Raw genomic sequence first — 17,849 nt, forward strand, 5'->3', positions numbered from 1 at the left:
TCATTGTTGAAAGGTATCGCTCAGGTGAGGGCAACAAAAACATTTCCAAGGCATTAGATATACCATGGAACACAGTGAAGACAGTCATCAACAAGTGGAGAAAGTATGGCACAACAGTGACATTATCAAGAACAGGACGTCCCTCCAAAATTGATGAGAAGACAAATAGAAAACTGGTCAGGGAGGCTGTCAAGAGGCCTACAGCAACATTAAAGGAGCTGCAGCTCTTTCTGGCAAGTACTGGTTGCTCCCTACATGTGATAGCTATCTCCCGTATTCTTCATCTGTCTGGGCTATGGGGCAGGGTGGCAAGACCAAGCCTTTTCTGACAAAAAAAAAAAAAAATCCAAGCCCACCAAAAACCTATATCCAGTCTCCCAAAACCATGTGGAAAAATGTGTTCCCTATCTGTCACTCACTCGACGTTGTGTCAATGTAGTGACACTAGGGGTCACACTTGGGAGCCCGAAACACCTCTGGTCTTTGATAAAAGGCCACTCATTCAGATTTTCTCTTCAGAGCCGAACGGTCGATGCTCACTGAGCTGAATTCCCATGGCTGTTCATTCACCTCTGCTGGATCTGATGGCACATTTCAGTGGCTTCTCCCCCCTCTGCACTGGTGCACTGCAGAGAACGCTCCTGGGCACTTCGGCAGAAATAAGAGTATATTCTAAAAAAAAAAAAAAAAAAAAAAAAAAGAGTATATTTCTCTAAAAGAGCGGCACACACGGAACGTCTTTTTAAAGATGCGTAATTTTAAAGATGCCTTTCCGTTTGTGTGTTATTCCTGGTTGTGCTCTTATCTCTCGCCTTCTGATGGTCACGATCGCTGTCTTTCATGTCTGGGCGCTGCCCACACGGAGACAGTGTTCGTGGATGGGTCATGTACTCATTGCGAGAACATGTCCATGGCAACGATGCGATAGCGGCTTGCCTTTGTAAGAAAGCAAGTCACCCCAGTGGTTCCCTGCCCCGGTCCTTCTACCCACGGGTATGAGGACAGCGCGGCTAGCACTGGGGGCGATTTGGGGACCCAAATGGGACCACCTCCGCCGGGTATCCCCCCATGGACCTCCCATTCCCCAGCATGCTTGTCTACCCCAATCGGGCTTCCGGATGATTCCACCAGCTCGTCTCACGGCGAGTTTGACCTCTTATTTGGAGCACGTGAAGGTGATGAGCGCTCGAGTGCAGCATCGGAGTGCGGGCTCGTCCAGTTGGACACGGAAGCCTCAGCTGGGCTCCTCCCCTCAGGTGTGGTCGCCCAGTCACAGGCTGACACGGGGATGATGGACATGCTTTCCCGGGCAGCCGCGAGCGTTGGGCTAGAGTGGAACCCTACACTCTCCCCTGAACCCTCGCGGCTCGATGATTGGTTCCTGGGCTCACGGTACCACTCACAGCCACGCCCCGCCCCAGTTCCATTCTTCCCGGAAGTGCATGAGGAGCTGACAAGGTCGTGGGAGGCACCTTTTACTGCCCGGTCCCGATCTTTCAGCTCCCCTGCCCTCACTACCCTCGATGGTGGGGCGGCCAAGGGCTATTCGGCGATCCCCCCCAGTGGATAAGGCGCTCGCGGTGCACCTATGCCCGCAGAGCACCGCCACCTGGCACAGGCACCCAAAGCTCCCGTCCAAGGCCTGTAGGATTACGTCATCTCTGACGGCCAAGGCTTACGGTGCCGCTGGACAAGCCGCCTCTGCCCTGCACACCATGGCTCTCCTGCAAGTCCACCAAGCCAAGGTGCTAAAGGAACTGCACGAGGGTAGTTCCGCCGCGGGATTGATGCAGGAGCTGTGCTCGGCAACCGACCTTGCACGCCGGGCGACGAAAGTCACGCCGCAGACTCTCGGCGGGCGATGTCCACCTTGGTGGTCCAGGAGCGCCGCCTTTGGCTCAAGCTGGTCGAGATGGGAGAGGCCGACCCTGCAGCCTGGCCCCAGCGTGGAGCCCACTGCAGGAAGCAGATGCCACCAGGCCAGCACACCAACGTAAGTAACCAGTTTCCACTGAAACTGTTTCATAGGCTCCTGGGGCATACAGTGCATCCGGAAAGTATTCACAGCGCTTCACTTTTTCCACATTTTGTTATGTTACAGCCTTATTCCAAAATGGATTAAATTCATTATTTTCCTCAACATTCTACAAACAATACCCCATAATGACAACATGAAAGTAATTTGTTTGAAATCTTTGCAAATTTATTAAAAATAAAAAATGGAAACAAAAATCACATTTACATAAGTATTCACAGCCTTTGCCATGACACTCAAAATTGAGCTCTGGTACATCCTGTTTCTACTGATCATCCTTGAGATGTTTCTACAATTTGATCGGAGTCCACCTGTGGTAAATTCAGTTGATTGGACATGATTTGGAAAGGCACACACCTGTCTATATAAGGTCCCACAGTTAACAGTGCACAAGCCAAGCCATGAAGTCCAAGGAATTGTCTGTAGACCTCCAAGACAGGATTGTATCGAGGCACAGATCTGGGGAAGGGTACAGAAAAATTTCTGCAGCATTGAAGGTCCCAATGAGCACAGTGGCCTCCATCATCCAAAAATGGAAGAAGTTTGGAACCACCAGGACTCTTCCTAGAGCTGGCCGCCCGGCTAAACTGAGCGATCGGAGGAGAAGGGCCTTAGTCAGGGAGGTGACCAAGAACCTGATGGTCACTCTGACAGAGCTCCAGCATTTCTCTGTGGAGAGAGGAGAACCTTCCAGAAAAACAACCATCTCTGCAGCACTCCACCAATCAGGCCTGTATGGTAGAGTGGCCAGACGGAAGACACTTCTCAGTAAAAGGCACATGACAGCCCACCTGGGTTTGCCAAAAGGCACCTGAAGGACTCTCAGACCATGAGAAACAAAGACTGAACTCTTTGGCCTGAATGGCAAGCGTCATGTCTGGAGAAAACCAGGCACCGCTCATCACCTGGCCAATACCATCCCTACAGTGAAGCATGGTGGTGGCAGTATCATGCTGTGGGGATGTTTTTCAGCGGCAGGAACTGGGAGACTAGTCAGGATTGAGGGAAAGATGACTGCAGCAATGTACAGAGACATCCTTGATGAAAACCTGCTCCAGAGCGCTCTGGACCTCAGACTGGGGCGAAGGTTCATCTTCCAACAGGACAACGACCCTAAGCACACAGCCAAGATAACAAAGGAGTGGCTACGGGACAACTTTGTCCTTGAGTGGCCCAGCCAGAGCCCAGATTTGAACCCGATTGAACATCTCTGGAGAGATCTGAAAATGGCTGTGCACCGACGCTCCCCATCCAACCTGATGGAGCTTGAGAGGTCCTGCAAAGAAGAATGGGAGAAACTGCCTAAAAATAGGTGTGCCAAGCTTGTAGCATCATACTCAAAAAGACTTGAGGCTGTAATTGGTGCCAAAGGTGCTTCAACAAAGTATTGAGCAAAGGCTGTGAATACTTATGTACATGTGATTTTTTTTTTTTTTTTTTGTTTTTTATTTTTAATAAATTTGCAAAGATTTCAAACAAACTTCTTTCATGTTGTCATTATAGGGTACTGTTTGAAGAATTTTGAGGAAAATAATGAATTTAATCAATTTTGGAATAAGGCTGTAACATAACAAAATGTGGAAAAAGTGAAGCACTGTGAATACTTTCTGGATGCATTGTATATGTATAAGAGATGTGATAACTTTACTTAATCGGTTAGCCAAAATTTTAGCCAGAATTTTAACATCTAGCTGGATCAGGGAAACTGGACGGTAACTTTTACACTTGCTTGGATCTTTGTCCTTTTTAAGAATCAGACTGATCCGGGCTTGTGTCATGGTTGGCGGAAGCTTTCCATTCTTTAATGATTCAGTATAAACTTCTAACAAAAGTGGAGCTAGTTCTGTAGCAGAATCAAGATAATTTTTATGCTAATTTGTCAGTTTAGGGAATTCTAATGGTTCCACAAAGTTTCTAATACCTTCATCAGTAGACGAAGACGTGGAACTATAGAGATCAAGATAGAATTCTTTAAAAGCATTATTAATATCAATGGCTGAGGTAAATATTTCACCAACAGCAGATTTCACTGAGGGAATGGTAGAAAAAGACTCTCTCTGCTTTATATATCTAGCCAAAAGCTTCCCTAATTTGTCCCCTGACTCAAAGTATGACTGTCTTGCCCTGAACAACCAAAACTCCACTTTCTCTGACAAAATAGTATTATACCTGTTTTTCAATCGGGTCAATTCTCTGAGACCATCAGATGACATACGGCGCTTCAGCTCTGCCTCTGCACTTTTAATATTACCTTCCAACTCCACAAGTTCTCGTGCTTTGGATTTTTTGATAAATGAGGCATACTGTATGATCTGGCCCCTAAGAACCACCTTAAGTGCCTCCCAAGCCACGCCCACAGAGGATACTGGGGACCAGTTGGTCTCCATATAAACATTGATTTCAGTCTCTAACATTTGTTGGAAATCAGGATTTTGCAAAAGGGATACATTAAAGCACCAACTATATGATTTCCTTTTCTCTGTATGTGGCAATATCTCTAAGTTCACCAGGGCATGATCTGAGACTAAGATATTTCCAATTGAGCAATCAACAACAGATGAAATGAGGGACTTAGATTTATAAAAAAAAAAAAAAAAATCTAGAGTAAATCTTATGAACTGATGAAAAAAATGTATAATTCCTACCAGATGGGTTCAAAAGTCGCCAGATATCTACAAGACCAAGATTTTTACAGATCTTGTGAAGTGTCAATGTTGCTCTAGGGGGCTTACACACTTTTGCTTCACTGTGATCAAGGACTGAGTCCATCAAAAGATTAAAGTCTCCTCCCAATATTATGTCATGAGAGATGCCAGCAGCTTGCAACATCCCTTCAAGATCTATAAAAAAAGCCCTGATCATCAACGTTAGGTGCGTAAATATTAGCCAAAATCAACCTTTGCCCCTGAATTTCTCCTAAAACAACAATGACTCTTCCTAATTAATCTTTAGTCTTTTTGAGACATTGGAATTGTAGATGTTTATTAATCAATATAATAACTCCCTTGCTCTTACTTGAGCCAGCACTAAAGAAAACATGTCCACCCCATATCTTCCCAAATTTTTCAGCTTCCTGCGGGGAAAGATGTGTTTCTTGAAGAAACACTATTTCATATTTCTTGCGCTTAAGAACAGAAATAACCTTCCTTCTTTTTATGGGGTGCCCCAATCCATTCACATTCCATGTGGAGAGAGATAACCCATTCACTTTAACATTTGACATATTGATATAGTAAAAAATAAAAAAATGAATGTGTCAAAAACAAGATTACACAGACCACATTCCCCATTAGTGAAACAATCAAACCCTGAACTTCCCCCGGAACAAAACAAACAGAAAAAAGAAAAACGTGCGCATTAACCCCGCGCACGACAGCGCCAACCGGCGTCATTCCCTTTAAACTCAAAGAGTCCATTGGATTATTCAAGTCCGGTGCTTCTGCTCAAATTTTGTGAGGCACAATTACATAACAGAAAATACTTTGTAAAACAGACCCCAGCCAACAGGCAGAATAACAGAAAAAACATGTAGATTAATTCACAAAACTGTCTCGAAGGTGTGTTCCTCCACAAAATAAACTCCAGCTGATAAAAAGCCATTCAGTTTCCTCGGACAGACAAACAAATGATCAGTGAGCCGGTTGTTATGAGTGCAGCAGATGAGGTAATCATTCTACTGGGAGGCATAAGCACAAAGAACAAACATATTTAACCACAATTGTCCCAATGTAGTGTAATTCCACAAAACAAGCTCCAGCCGTTAGGCAGAGCCAGCGCAAAAAACAAAACCGGCATCCCGGTTCCTCGGATGATCAAGAACCAAACTAACTCGGAGGCCGCACAAAAACAAAAAAAAAAACAAAAAAAAACACCATAACTTTCTCAGCCCGTCAACTTTATAAAAGATGTCCTTTATGTGAGCATGTAGATATTTTGTGGTCATCCAAAGTGTCCATTCTCGATCTGGCTGGGAAAAAAAAAATCTTCAGTCAATGCAAAAGTTTCTTGGAGTCATGCCATAAAAACAAACTCCAGCCGCTAGGCAGAGTCAATGCAAAAAGAAACAAAAATGGCACTCAGCTTCCTCAGATAATAGAGTCCGTGAACCGTGAGTCAGTCCACTAATATAAGAAACATCAAAATTACTCCAATGTATTTATAAAGGAGAGTGCCTGTTTTGGACATGTAAATACTTTGCGACCATTCTTCGTTTCTATTCTCAATTTGGCCGGGAACATCAATGCAAAGGCGATCTTCTGTTGGTGTAAGAGTTTCTTACATTCCTTGAACCGATCGCATTTCTCTCGTGGAATTCGCAAAGACCGGGAACAAGAAAATATTATGGTTCTTCCAAGAAAGCTTCCCTTTGCTCCTCGCCTGGCGCAACATGAGATCTTTATCGGATGATTTCAGAAATCTGGCTAGAATCGATCGGGGCCTGTCTCTCTCAGCAGATCTGCGAGCAGGGACTCTGTGAGCTCACTCGATTTCCAGCTTGTGGCCTGTTATGTCGAGCAGACTCAGGAAAAACTCATCCAGGAATTTCATCATATCTCTGCCCTCTTCATGCTCATGAATTCCAACAATTCGTATGTTATTCCTTCGGCTCATATTTTCGAAATATTCCAGTTTTTCCAAAGTTAATTCCAAATCTGTTTTGGACGTGGGCGGATTAGCAGATAATTCCCTTTTCCGTTGACTCAAGATAATCAATTCCTTTTTCAACTTCTGTCACTCTTGTAAACGACTCGGAGAATTTTGTTTCCATCGCCGTAATCGATCGACGTATTACAGCGACATCCTCCAAGTCAGCAAGAACCTTCTTCAACATCACCGACATGCTGGACAACTGACGCTGAATATCTTCTCCCGACGTGCCATCCAAATCGAGTCCCTGGCTCGCAGTCCCATCAGAGGCCTCAGCTTGAACACGTAAGTGTCTTTTAATGTCTCCAGAGTCTGAGAATTTTGACTTCTTTGCCATATTTACCTCATAGAGCAAGTATGTAACTGGGTGTATCGAATCTCACCGGATCACAACATGAAAATAATTTAAAAAATAGCAAAGTTCGCAGAGCTAGTTGCTCACACGTCTGTCTCTCGCATGGCGTCACGTGAACCCCTGTCTTTGCTTCATTAAGCTGAAGAAAGTTGGCTAACTTTTAATATCCCAGAGGCAATCAAACAGACACTGTAAACTAGAAATATCCTTTGAATGTAGGGGAAAATAGTACAGAGTGTCGTCCACATAACAATGATATGAGATGTTATATTTCCGAAAAGTTGTGTACAAAGGGATCATGTATAGTGAAAATAAAACTGGACCCAGAATTGAGCCCTGCAATGGTACCCCAAATGAGAATGGTGCATAAGATGAAGAATAGTTTCCAATCTCCACTGAAAAAGTCCTATCCTTTAAATAAGAGGCGAACCAATTTAATGCACAACCCTGGATCTCAACCCACTGCTGTAAGCGCTTCAGAAGGATGCCGTGATCAAGAGTGTAAAATGCTGCACTGAGATCCAGCAAAATTAGAATAGCACAACTGCCAGAATCAACAGAAAGTAATAAGTCATTTGACACTTTGAGCAAAGCAGACTCTGTGCCATACTGTGGTCTAAAGCCAGACTGATATTTTTCCAAAATACCATTGTCCTTTAAAAATGAAGAAAGCTGGTTATAAACAACCTTCTCCAAAACTTTTGACAAGAAAGGTAATTTAGAGATGGGACGATAATTATTTAAGTGTGATGAATCAAGGTTTGACTTTTTGAGTAGCGGCTGCACAATAGCATGTTTAAAACTGGATGGAACGGTTCCATTGATCAAACAGCTTTGGGGGGCAACATCCGAGGAGCAGAATGTGGGCTTATGTCGGACAATTTGTACCAAATAATTGAGATATAGGGGCAAATTCAGTTCAATTTGATATAGTTGGTGTAACCTGAGATAGGTCCAACAAAGAAGGAGAAATAGTCAATCTTATTCTTTCAATTTTACCCATGGAAAAATGTTAGAACATTTTCACAAGCTTTAGGAGTTGGATCAGGAAATATATTCACCACAGCATTGAGCAATACCGAAAAATATTTTTTCTTTAGCAGTCTTAGCGGCATTTTGATAGTTAATCATACAATCTCATACATTTTCATACGAGACTTGTAGTTTGTCACTCTTCCATTTTCTTTCAGCTTCATTTTTGTCTAATAACAGAAGTTTCATTATTAAGCCAGGGTTGTACTCTAATTTTTGTTCTTTTCAATGTAAAAGGGGCAACAGCATCCAGAATATCAGAACAAACCATATTGAACATGCTCACTAACTCGTCAGAATTTACACTAAGATGAGGTAATTCCATAGCACAAGTGAAGTGGGAAGTAATATAAGTGTCTGAGAATTTCCCAGCTGTAAGTGAATTAAAAGAGTGAACATACCGACCTACAGGCACACGGTCTAATAAAGGACAAGAAAGGACTATATTAAAAATAATAGGCTTATGATCAGACAAAACATTTTCTTCAATATCTACATTGAAGACCGGAAAGCCTGATGACAGGATCAAATCAAGCGTGTGACCTTGTTTATGTGTAGATCCTAGAACAGACTGAGTAAGATTAAAAGTATCAATGATTTGTAAAAACTCCTTGACCATGGGCTTAGAAGGGCAAACCTGCATATTAAAGTCACCCAAAATTAAAAGCCTATCAGCATTTGGCACAATAGTAGATAAAAAATTTGAAAATTCATCTATAAAATCCTTATTGTACTTGGGGGTCTGGAAATGAGTACACAAGGAATTGGATTACAAACATCCACCTTAAATAACTTGTACTTCAAAACTAGAAAATGACTCTGTAGAAAGTGAACAATGATTAAATGATTTTTTTAAATAGTAAAACCCCCACCGTGACCAAATGACCTTGTGGTACTAAAAAAGTTACAGTCATTATGAGAAGCTTCAAAAAGCAGACCCAGTTCACTGGTATTCAACCATGTCTCAGTCATAAATAGAATGAGATAAAAATAGTTTATTAATTATAAAAGTCTTATTCGAGATTGATCTTATATTTATTAATGCTATCTTCACTTCAGTACAATCCATTGCCAAGGCTGTAGATTGACGGTGGAATGATGTTGAGACTCCGACAACGGAGGATAATCCAATGAACGGAGGTTGCAGAGGTTTGCTCCTCTTTTACAAACGCGCAGTCTAGCTGATGTACTCCTAGACATACGCACCGATCTTGATTGTTCTGGAATAATGGGGACAAGACTAGGATAGCCATGCTCGAAAGAGCGCGAGTAGAAGATCCAGCCATGACCACGTTTAGAACCAGGACACCTCAAACCCGCATAGCTTGGGTCTCCAGACCAGGTGCAGAGGTAACTCCTCACGCGCACCAACACACCACCGTGCTTTGATCGTCTTCTGTAGCGTTTCTTCCTATGATAGTCACAATCCGGTAAGCGATATAATTCTAGTGGTAGCAAAGTCAGAAATGAAGGATCAGGAAATTTGTGCCCTCCATAATTCCAGTTAGAAAGAGCTTCAACAGAAGTTTGTATATTGAGAAGGGAAAGGCGATTATAAGCAAGCACCGTGGTAACTTTTTGTGCGGATAAACACACAAACAGGCCAAATATACACAGCGTAGAGAGCACAGATACCAGGCGACGGCTTGCCAAACAACAAACTGGCGCCATCTTGGTCGAGTCACTATAGAGGAAATAATTCTAAAGCTGCTCTATGTCTAATCTTCAAAAAAATAATACGTTTTATTAACCCTACAAATGGCAAGACCATGAAAAAAACTCAGAAAAATAATTTACTTCTATTAAGGGCCAAACTAACACATTTACATGTTTTTCTTATTTTCAATTGTTCTGTTTGTATCCCCCAGGATAGGCTGCCCCTTTGGGATATCAAAAAGAGTTCTTCTTCTTCTTCTAATGATGTTAAATGGCAGTTGGCAAACCAACTTCCGGTGCATTACCTCCACCAACTGGACTGGAGTGTAGAGCACTAATAAGCAGCTAAAAAAACAAACTAAAAAACAATAAATTCTTCCATCTAATCCTATTTTTTAAATATATTTTAAAATAGCACTATATATTTTACATTGTTCTGCATGCTCTTTCAAAAGGCTTTGCATATTAAATGATTCAACGCCCATGTTTCTTACTTCCTTAATGAGTTTTAACCTTTCTTTTCCATATTTTATACATTTCATTAAAACATGCCCTGTTGTTTCTGCCTGATCACAATAATTACATTGACCTGTTTCATGTTTTCCTATTTTAAACATAGAATGATTTAGTCTAGTATGTCCTATTTGGATGCGAGTAATAATTGTATCTTCTTTCCTATTCCTAAAAACACTTCTTCCATTTCCTACTTGCTGCTGAATATTATACACATCTCTGCCCTTGCTATCACAGTTCCATACTTCTTGCCTTTCATTGTTTATGAATTCTTTAATTTTCCCTTTAACCTCTTTCTTGCTAAGAGTCTCTTGAATATCTATCTCTGTGTGCTTTAGAGCTTGCTTAGCTAGCTTATCAACCAATTCATTAGCCTCCACTCCCACATGAGCAGGAACCCACAAAAACATTATTAAGCTTACACTACTTATTCTTAACAAGCTTGCAAGAATCTCATATATAGTGTCTTGCCTTGATGATTTTACTCCACTAGCAAGGCTTGAGATTGCTGCATGTGAGTCATAACATATTACTACTAGTCTTGGTTTTACATCCTCTACCCACTGGAGTGCTACCATCATGGCAATTAATTATGCTGCATACACAGATACATGATCAATTATTCTTTTCTTAATACTGGTTTGAAATTTAGGAATATATACTGCAGCAGCTGTTCTTCCAGAGATAGGATCTTTAGAACCATCAGTATATATATGTAACTATGATGAATAAGTCTGATCTAAATACTGCTGTACAATAATGTTCTTAGGGGTATCTTTCTCATTCTTAATTTTTATTTGTATTTGAAAGTCTACTATTGGCATTGGAAATATCCACAGTGGAATACTGGATAATATCACAGTTGGGCTAACATCACAGTCTGCAATATCAACTTCTTGTGCTTCCCTGTTAGCAATCCATCCAAAGCTTTTAATGTTTTTGTTTCCATGTTCCCACCATTCTTCTATCACTCCCTTTACTGGATGACTCTCTTTATGACCTTTTATATTAACCCAATAATTCATTCTTAGTTTATACCTACGAAGGTATAAAGGAGCTTCCCCAACTTCTGCCTGCATGGCTGCAATGGGAGATGTTCTGAAGCATATTCTTAAAGCTTGATTCTGTATTGCTTCAATCTTTTTCAGTAAGATTTCAGATGCAAATCCGAAAATTATACTTCCATAATCCAAACTTGATCTGATTAATGTACAATATATTATTTTCAATGATAATCTACAAGCTCCCCATTCAACTCCAGATAAACATCGTAAAATATTTATTCCTGTTTTACATTTATTGATTAGTTTTTTAGCATGTATTGCAAATGTCAGTCTAGGTTCCATCCATACACCGAGATATTTAACTACTGAGATTTGCTCCAGCTCTTGTTTGCATAACTTCAACTTAACCTCTGGTACATATTTCCTTTTTGTAAAACATATAACTTGAGTTTTAGCCACTGATAATCTGAAGCTCCAATTATTTGCCCATACCTCCACTTCATCTACTGCTTTTTGTAATCTTTGTGATACACATGTAATATTACATCCTCTTTTCCATATTGCCCCATCATCTGCAAATAATGCCCTTCCTATGTCACCTTTAAAATTACTAAAAATATCATTTATCATAATATTAAAAAATACTGGGCTGCATACACTTCCTTGAGGAGTTCCATTATCTGTATTGTATATCTTAGAATAATCAACTCTTACCCTAACTTGTATTGTTCTTTCAAGGAAGGAAAATCCATAATCCAGTTGTACAATTTACCTCCAATTCCCATACATTTAAGTTTTATAAGAAGTCCCTCTTTCCAAAGCATATCATATGCTTTTTCAATATTGAATAAAACCACTACCAATACTTTTTTATTTGCTTGAGCTTTCCTGATATCGGCTTCTAGGCTTAAAACAGCATCCATTGTATTCCGACCCGCCCTAAATCCACTCTGGTATGGCGATATAAGTCCTTTTATTTCCAATATATAGTTTAGTCTATGTATAATCATTTTTTTCCATCAGTTTACATAAATTCGAAGTTAATGCAATTGGCCTATAATTAATTGGAATGGATTTGTCCTTTCCAGGTTTGCCTGCTGGTACTATTGTTCCATGCTTCCATGAAGAAGGGAGCTTTCCTGCATTCCATATCTTGTTGAAAAGATTTAAAATAATTTTTAAAGATCTATCTGATAAATGTTGGATCAATGCATAACATATATCATCTCTTCTAGGAGATGTATGTTTAACTCCCCCTAGACCCATCTTTAATTCAAATATAGTAAAATCTGCATCACAATATACAAATAATAATATACAATGTACAGTATACAATAAAAATAGTGTATATAAAATATACAGTAGGTTGTATTGTTCTGTATTGACATTTAGGCTGTCGGTTGATAGTCAGTTGCCAGTTGCCAGTGTGTTGCCAGTGTGTTGCCAGTGTGTAATTTTTGACAGTCCAGTGTGAGATTTATAAGATTAATAAAGTGCAGTGTTGATGTATATTGATCGTGAGAGATCTTCTGCATTTGACACTATCTCACACAGCATACTAATTTCTCTGCTATTGGCATTTCTGGTACTGCACTGTGCTGGTTCAATTCTTATCTCTCTGACCGTCAACACTACATGTCTATTTGTCAGTCAAAATCTACTACAGCTTCTGTTTCTCAAGGGGTCTCTCACAGTTCTGTTATTGGTCCACTGATCTTCATCACTTATATGCTTCCCCTGGGTCACATCATCCACCAGCACGGACCCAGCTTTCACTGTTATTCTGATTACACACAACATAATATACAAATAATAATATACAATGTACAGTATACAATACACACAATATAGAATACACAGTATACAATAAAAATAGTATATATAAAATATACTGATATAAAGCTGACAGCTTTATATCAGTTCAAAACCCACTGCCCCCTTCCCCACAAGCTCCTTATGTGCATGTATCAATGACATCAATACCTGGATGACTAATCATTTTCTCAAACTTAACACTGACAAAACTGATGTACTTTTAGTTGGTTCCACAATCTTACATCTTGGCACTCTGATCAGTCTGTTGATATTGATGGTGTCCTGGTCAGACCCTCCTCTACAGTCAGAAACCTCTGCATTATTTTTAATTCTTCATTCTCCTTCCTCCATCACATCTCTTCTCTCACAAAACTTGCTTTCTTTCACCTCCTTAACATTGCCAGTCTACACCCCATTCTCAATATAAAAGATGCAGAGACTCTTGTTCACGTTTCATCACTTCACGACTCGACTACTGTAACGACCTCTTTTCTGATCTCCCCATCAAAACAATCAATAAACTGCAATACATTCAGAATTCTGCAGCTCGGGTTCTCACTTATTCCAAGAAATCATCTCACATCACCCCCATCTCACATCATTTTACGTAGACTGCACTGGCTACCTGTCTCTTACCACATTAAGTATAAATTACTCCTCACAACATTTATAGCTCTACATGTTCTTTCCTCTCCTTACATCACAGATCTTATTCATCCCTACATACCATCTCACTCACTCAGGTCTTCTGACTTCAGTTTATTACTCATCCCACGTTAAAATCTAACATCACTGGGTGGCAGGGCTTTTAGCACTACTACTCCAACATTATGGAACTCTATCCCACAATCCCTCAGTGAACTTATTATTATTAATGGCAGGAGGGCGTTTGCTTTACAACTATTTTAGCCAATCATAACAGTAGGTGTGTCTTAAAGGTGAAATACACAGAAAAACGAGCGTTTCAGACATAGGGCCAAAGACAAGTTAGAAAAGGTCATGTAATACTACATTATGATGTTTTTGTGCAAAAAACTTTACTAATATTATAAGTGAACCTCAAGGAAGAAAATCAAATAAAAACATGCATGTCATGATTCCTTTAATGTTCCTTAGTTACATGCTGTTAATTTCTCGACTCATTTCATAAATTCTCCTCGCCTCCCAGTAGGGGTCGACATGCACGAAAAATGTGAATCACCAAAAACAGAAGGAGAAAGTGAAAGTGAAGGAAAAAGGACTTAAATATTGATCACTTTCTCACCCACACCTATCATATTGCTTCTGAATATATTGATTTAACTATTAGAGTCATCTGGAGTACTTTTATGTTGCCCTTATGTGGATTTTGAAGATTCAACATTTTGGCACCCATTCACTTGCATTGTATGGACCAAAAGAGGTGAGAAATTCTTTTTAAAATCTTTGTTGGTGTTCGGCAGATGAAAGAAAGGGATGGCATGATGGTGAGTAAATGATGAGAGAATTTTCATTTTTGGGTGAACTAATCCTTTAAGTGTTCTTATGTGGTGTTCTAGGGCATTGCTAGATTGTTCTGGGTTGTTGCTTATCAGCTCATGTCAAAAGAGCCTACACCCAAGTGTCTATGATATTCTGGTCTTTAGATATGGGTTGGGTAACTGTAAATCTATAGGATTTTTTCAGCTGTTTTATCTTCTGCCAGGAAAACAATCACTTATAAAAGTAAAAGTACACCTCCCCTCAACATGCATCATGATTTGAGGCAAAATTTAAATCTGTTTAGTTATATCTGTGAATTACTTCAATGTAATGTTATGTCACATACTAACCTCACATTTGTTCACCACAGGCTGAGGGACACAGCCGGAGCTGTTGCCTGCAGCAACTTTTTTTTTAGCTTCACTATCACCTGTGCCCTCTTCAGTGGAATGGGTGTGTAACTGGTTGCCTTGGCGACCATTGCTATTATGGCTGCTGTGGGTTGGGACCCTGGGCAGTAGGCTAAGCTCTCTTTGAATGGCATGGTGATGCTCCCCCATGTCTCGCAATTGCAGCTCCAATGTCTCATGCTCACCAGGCACCCCAATCAGCATAAATGCAGTTGCAACGGCGATAGAGGCAGCGGTTTGACTGAGGAGGAAACAGAGTTGTCCACAGCATGTTTAATGTTCATCAGTCCACACTGCACTGTACTAAAGCTTGATAGTCCATATTCAGATTGACAACTTATGTAACTCATACTTTCATCCAACTCGAAATTAACAAATAACTGTTTTGTGTTCTTAAGGTTTGTGAGACTTAAATCAGTATCATCACTAACTAGTTGTTCATGTGACAAAGTTTAGATACACAAGACTGCAATCATGAACACATCCTATACATTTTGTATTTCTTTTGCTGTACTCAACATATATTTCTGTAGGTTAATGTAGATTCAGTTACTGTATCAACCTTGTATTTAAGTGCCTTAGCAGTTAGCATCCCTCCATAATTCAATGAAACAATAACTGCAAATAGTTTTATGCCCTGTAAATTGAAATCTTTAAACATGTTACCATAGTAGTATTTATATATATATATATATATATATATATATATATATATATATATATATATATATATATATATATATATATATATATATCTTTGTTTTTTTTTTGTTTTTTTTTACATGTTTTTGATATTTTCAAACAAACCTATTATTTGGAAACAACAGATCCCATAATGTCTTGTTGGATATCATACTAATGTCAAAGGTCAAAATCTGCAGGTTATAAAGTGTTTTGGATGGTTTTCCCTCAACGTACAGTAAGTGATTCTTTTACAACTGCCAACCCCTCTTCATAGTGTGGCTAGTATTATTTCTGGATTAAGCAGTTCATTTTACAGAGTTTTTACAGAGAGTGGTCTCCCAAGAACTCTCGATCTAAACAGGAAAAAAAAAAAAAAAATTGGTTAGACTAAACATTTTCTTGTCTGGACTGTATCTGCAGGGTTTTATGATTATACATACAAATGGTTCGATATACTGGCAATGAGTACTGTATATGTGAAGTTAAATTTCATGTTTTCACTGCAAATACCACATCAGTAATACTGAAACTGCCCCTAACAATAGCAATTTTAACCTGTCAGCAACGGTACAAATCCATTTTATATCCAACCATTTTGTTTCTCTTAATTAAATCAAATAAACTTGAATGTCTTACTTGAATGAAGTCCTGACTGCGAAAATCAGTAACTTCCATCTTGCGCATTCTTAAAATATGTTCATGATGACGAAACAGCAGTGGCGTCATTCGAGGAAAAGTTGAATGTCACTTGTTTACAAGTGCTTATTGAGAATACGCAAGACTGAGCATTCTCGATAAGATATAAAGCCGTGATGTAATATTATTAAATCGTGATACTGAAGGAACGAACAGAGACCAGGTCAGATGTCCCAAGATGCAAAGCTAATCATCACTAATGGAAAAATCACTAGCTAGCACCTGTGGATAGCTTTATACTGTAAAGGATTACACGTAGCATTCATATTTTTGTAATATATAATACATATTGCATTTCTGCCAAACACTAAAGCCACTTTGCTTTTTCAGTGCAGAACCACCAGGATCCACACCTGCTGTATTTTTCTATAGATGCTATTTTATAAATCATGAGGTAAACATCTCCTAGACAGAGGCTAAGACAGAGACGCTGGTCTGCACAGCAGCACAAAATTTGATGAACTTCCCTGACATCTCACATTTTACATGCCTGTATACACACTATTTAAACACAATAATTAACGAATAGCGCAGATGATCGCAAGAATGCATTTTCAAAACAATATACAGTGGCCTCAAAAAGTAAATAAATTACTTTGCATTTGAGAACAAAACATCAAACCATTTTGCATTTATTGTAAAGGAAGATAACTTAAGCACACTTTTTAAGCAGAACATTTAACAGCAACAACAACAACAACAAAAAAGATTATGCTTTAAATGATAAAACAACAGATAAATGATTTTAAATTAAGACAAAATATTCTTTGGACACTTGATAATGGTTTATCAATTATTCAAAATACTTAGTTTTTAGTTTGCAATCCTTTCGTTCACAGAACTTCCTGACAATGTCTGGGCATAGAATCAACAACTTTCTGTAAAAGCTGTGGTGAAAGTTTCCACCAGGTTTCAGCCATCAAAGCTTTCAGTTCATCCACACTTGAAAATCAACGGTTTGACATTTTAGGACAGAGCTTTACCTAAACTAGTGTTCCCGAAGCGTGAAGGACTGAGCAGGAAAAGATGGAGGCATTGTCAAGTGCTAGTGGACCACTTTTGGTCTAGATTCATAAGGGACTACTTACCATCTATGCAGCACTGGCAAAAGTGGCATGTCAGCAAAGCGGATCTTGCAGCTGACTCTGTCGTCTTGTTGGATCCCGAACTGCCCAGGGCTCTTTGCCTTATCAGGAAGGTCATTAGAGTTCACTAGGTGCTGATGGTCATCAGCTGATGTCTGAATCAAGGACAATATGTACACTAGACAAGTGGCCCGTCTCATTGTCCTTGCAGCCATCACAGACTCCGAAGTGGATGCGGATACTGCTCTAGTACCTTCCGAGGACACTCATTGATGAGCCTTTCTCATGTACAAATTGCCCGCAATTTAATGGCACAGTCCAGAGGACTTTTATTCTGACAATGAGCTCTGTGCTGGAAAAAGAATGAGAGAGTGCATTGATTATTGTGATTGACAGCTGTGCTTTGCGTTCACTCTCGCCCGATTCAGCGGCATATATTGAGAGTATTTAAACCTC

At 39.8% G+C, this 17,849-nt stretch overlaps 1 pseudogene; it reads right to left on the reverse strand.

Moving 5' to 3' along the window:
• Positions 1 to 17,593, reverse strand: part of LOC127436852 (xylosyl- and glucuronyltransferase LARGE1-like) — an 81,385-nt pseudogene extending 63,792 nt beyond the window's left edge.
• Between the last annotated feature and the right edge of the window lie 256 nt (positions 17,594 to 17,849).

This window comes from Myxocyprinus asiaticus, chromosome 47, assembly GCF_019703515.2.
Source record: "Myxocyprinus asiaticus isolate MX2 ecotype Aquarium Trade chromosome 47, UBuf_Myxa_2, whole genome shotgun sequence".
NCBI classification, from domain to species: Eukaryota; Metazoa; Chordata; class Actinopteri; order Cypriniformes; family Catostomidae; genus Myxocyprinus; species Myxocyprinus asiaticus.